The sequence below is a fragment of the Myotis davidii genome, unplaced genomic scaffold (genome assembly GCF_000327345.1).
Source record: "Myotis davidii unplaced genomic scaffold, ASM32734v1 scaffold1121, whole genome shotgun sequence".
NCBI classification, from domain to species: domain Eukaryota; kingdom Metazoa; phylum Chordata; class Mammalia; order Chiroptera; family Vespertilionidae; genus Myotis; species Myotis davidii.
The window spans coordinates 273,346-277,835 of NW_006291439.1; the positions used below are offsets into that span (position 1 = coordinate 273,346).

The 4,490-nt window shown below is 48.5% G+C and overlaps 1 pseudogene; it reads right to left on the reverse strand.

Moving 5' to 3' along the window:
- Positions 1 to 2,668: 2,668 nt before the first annotated feature.
- On the reverse strand, positions 2,669 to 3,276 carry LOC102775143 (annotated as a pseudogene).
- Positions 3,277 to 4,490: the final 1,214 nt, after the last annotated feature.

Sequence of the window (4,490 nt, forward strand, 5' to 3'; positions counted from 1 at the left end):
TGTCCCTGTCATTTGTAGCCTTTGTTACCATAAGGACTCTAGTTTTCCATTTATATGTTTACGTACCAGCCTACCGGCTTAAAAATGTAAGCTTTTAACACTGCTCTCTCTGTTCTGTATCCTTCCCATGAAAAGTGGAGTTGGGTTGCGGCACAGGAGAGAAATTCAGAAGGGGAATATTGAAGTAATGACTGCAGTAGGAGAAGAGGGAACCTATTTCCTGGCCACAGGCGCTGGCGCCCTGGACCACAGGGCTGGCAGCTTCTCCGGGTGGCTGCAGCCTGGGTCCTCAAGGCAGGTAACTTGTCCGTCTCCTGGGCTGCAGCCTGCTGCAGGCGCTGGTGCCTGGACCGCAGGTGGGCGGCTTCTCCGTGTCCCTGTGATGCAGTGTGGGCGGCTTCTCCGGCGGCTGCGGCCTGGGGTCACGGGCAGGCGGCTTCTTCGTCTCCCAGGCCAGCCAGCCTCAGGTGCTAGAGCCGGACTTCACTGTCTCCCCTGACTTCTGCGTCTCCAATAGGCCTGGAGCGGCCAGAGCCAGGATGCTTGCATGGTAGCTGTGGCTGCAACGCAAGTATCCCGGCTCTGGCCTCCGCCATCTTTGTTGGGTTAATGTGCATATCTCTGGATGGGTTGGTGGGCGTGGCTCATGGGCATGGCTGGTGGGCGTGGCTTGGGCGTAGCAAAGGTACGGTCAATTTGCATGTTTGTCTATTATTAGGTAAGATGGGTTATGATATGAATTAAGGTCTGATCCCAAAATCCATACTCTTTCCATGTGGCATGGTGCTAGTATCTGTGCTGCGTTTATTCATTGGGTGAATGTTTGACAGGTGTCTGCTGTGTGGGTTCCAGCTGTCATCTGGATACATTGTTCCTCTCTAGTGGCTTTCCTTCCTGGCTGGTGAGCCTTGCTGTCCTGGTTCTCTGAGCAGACACTCATTAGTCTTCTGGGCTGATTCTGATTCTTTCTGTCTTCTGAACCATTGCTACCTGCCTTGTTTGCATTTGACGTGTGGTGACCTCACTCAGGTGTCCACAGAGCCAGATTTCCAGTCGGGCTGCTCGGTCCTGTTTGGCCCCCAGGCCTGGCACAGACACTTGTTTGAAGTGCCCCAGCTACATAGCTCCTGCCCTTTGCCCCTTGCAACCTGGTTCCAATCTTCTGTCTCTGAACTCTCCAGGGCTCCGGTGGCCTGTTGAGTCAATGGGCTTCCTCTGGGGTTTCTCCCACGCCAATTCTTTCTCACCAGTTTCCATGATGTTACGCATTCCTGGTTTTCCACCTTCATTTCTAACAGCTCTTTTCTCTTTTCCTTTGATCAGATTCCCCTTTTTCCTAAGCCTATGGGTTACGAAAAATTGTAGGCTTTTCTCCAAGACTTAGTTTCAACCTCCCTACCTGTTTTCTGTGTTTCTAACAGTTCACCCATTCTCAAGGCTCTAGGAAAGTGTAGACACAGCCAGCATGTTAACATCACGGTTTACAGACCACCTTTACATTCCTAGTTTCAGTTCTCTTCCTCGCTCTAGTACATGAGTGTCTCCAAAATCTACAACCTCAGTTCCAGGGGCTCTTGCTATCCTTAGTAGTTTCTTCTGATGCCTGTTCAGGTTAAATCTCATTCTGTTCCTTTTTCTGGAAGCCCAGGCACATCCCAGCCTTTCCCCGTGGCACCTGGGACAGCACTGCACTGTGCATTCACATGGCCGTCTCTCTCCACGGGCTGTGAGCTCTAGGTCATGGGTCTTCTTCTCCCCGTGCCCACACAGGGTCTGGCCATGATGTGTGTTGAGTCGCCTATGAGTAATTGAAGAGCTTTCCCGATTTTCTGATCCTGAATTCTAAGTCACTTTGAATTCTCTTGTAAATCTTGTTAGTCCTCAGAGAGAAGGCAGGGGAGGGTGGGTGGGAAAGCTGGAAGAGGTTAAAGGGGGGGGGTGGGGAGGAGGACCTATGTAATACTTCCAACAATAAAGATTTTTAAAATAAACCCTGTTTGTCACCAAGTCGTATTGGTTCTTTATGTTATAGCTCTCAGTGTCCCTTCTCTTCTGTTGCTGTCACTACACTCACTCAGACTCTTGCACTTTCTTTTTTTTTTTAAGTTGTGAGCAGTCATCTGATTTATAAAAAGATGTAACAAAATTTTATTTTATTTTTATTTTTTTAAAATATATTTTATTGATTTTTTAGAGAGAGGAAGGGAGAGGGACAGTTAGAAACATCGATGATGCCGAAACCGGTTTGGCTCAGTGGATAGAGCATCGGCCTGCGGACTGAAAGGTCCCAGGGTCGATTCCGGTCAAGGGCCTGTACCTGGGTTGGGGGCACATCCCGAGTAGGAGATGTGCAGGAGGCAGCTGATCGATGTTTCTCGCTCAGCTCATCGATGTTTCTAACTGAACCTGGGACCTTTCAGTCCGCAGGCCGATGCTCTATCCACTGAGCCAAACCGGTTAGGGCTGTAACAAAATTTTAAATGATACAAAATATCATTTTCAAAACAACATCAACATCATTTTCAAAACACCACCAAAAAGTGAGTGTATTTAACTGTTCCCAGCTCATAACAGCAAATGTGTGAGCGGAGCAATAACGCATGTTGTAGCATGTTTACTAAACCTGCAACAGAGAAAGTTGGTTAAAGGAAAGCAGAGAAACTGTCTTTTAAGTATTAGAACCCGGGGTTCCATAATCATCTGCATCCGCTCAGTGTTGCACCTGTGGTTAGAAATGTACATGACGGGAACCCCAGGGATCTTCCTGATTCTTCGTCTAAGGTCCCGGTCAACTGTGGCCACAATATAACACTCGTGCTGAGTTACTCTCTGTACCGAGCAGTCATCTGCATAGGTTCCTGGGTGTGTGCACGGTAATTGTTCAGAGCTTGGATCCTTGGCGATCCTTAGAGCCACTCGATACTTCTGCCCTAATTTCTCAGTTTCAACCATTACAGTCAGTTATACAAGGGCTACACCTGGCATAGAGACATCCATCATTGACTGCACTGAGTCCAGTTTGGCCTTAATGGGAAAGTTGATAAAGTTAGTATCCACCTGGATGTGGTAAGGTGGGCCCAGCTGTGCGTTATTCGGAAGAATACACAGGAGGGGTGTTGGGGGGCTTCTCTTTCTTGGAGTGCACTGGGATCTTTCTTTTCTTTCTTTTCAGGTTTTAATCTAGCCTTTTCTTTAAGCCTCTGATCTCGGAGGCTAAGCATTCGCTTCATGGTCGCATACTCCCTTGTTTTCTTTTGCTTCCCATGTTCACGCGCACTCTTGTTTCTTCCGGAAACACCCTCTTGCACTTTCTACAATGACAATGTCCCCTTCTTGGTCTCCCTGTTCTGACTCTCTTGTCAGATAAGTCCTGTGTTTCCCCAGTAAGAATAATCTAAAAATGTTACTTCTATGAGGGTCAGGTTTAAATTCCTTATTCTGATACATCTCTTGCAACTTCCTCATCATAAAACAGCATTCTTTCATCATTGTTCTCTTATCACCAGATGCCAGATAGACCCGTCTTTCCCTCCTCCTTTCCTTCCACCATTTGTCTAACTTTTACCCTTTTTAAAAAATATGTTCTTATTGATTTTTTTCTAAACATATTTTCATTGATTTCAGAGAGGCAGGGAGAGGAAGAGAGAGACAGAAGCATCAATGAGAGAAAATCATTGATTGGCTGCCTCCTACACACCCCACAATGGGGACTGAGCCCACAACCTAGCATGTGCCAACTGGGAATTGAACCGTGACCTCCTGGTTCACAGGTCAACACTCAACCACTAGCCACCATTATTGACTTTTTATAGAGAGAGGAAGGGAGAGGGGGAAATAGACACATCAAGCACTTGCCTCCCATCCGTACCCTGACCGGGACTAAACTTGCAACCTGAGTTTACTCTTCTTTTAAGATCCATCCCAGACCCCATTTTTCCCAGGAAGCTTTGGTCCTGAACAATGTCTTTCTTCTTTGACCTGTTACTGTTTATTATTATACTAGAGCCTGGTACACAGATTCGTGCACCAATTCGTGCACTGGTGGGATCCCTCGGCCTGGCCTGAGGGAATTGGCCCCAAACCAGCTCTCTGACATCCCTCAAGGAGTCCTGGATTCTGAGAGGGGGCAGGCCAGGCCTATCGGGATGGAGAGGGATCACGGGAAAGCTCCAGGGCGTGCCCAGCCCATCTGGCCCAGTCCTGATTGGGGACCAGTCCCAAGCAGCAAGCTAACCTACTGGTCAGAGTATCTGCCCCCCGGTGGTTAGTGTGGGTCATAGCAACTGGTTGAATGGTCAGACACTTAGCATATTAGGCTTTTATTATCTATACTAGAGGCTCGGTGCACAAAAATTTGTGCACTCGGGGGGGGAGGGGGGATGTCCCTGAGCCCGGCCTGTGCCCTCTCGCAGTCTGGGACTCGGGGGATGATAACGACCTGCTGGCTTAGGCCTGCTCCCAGGTGGCAGAGGGCAGGCCCAATCCCTAGG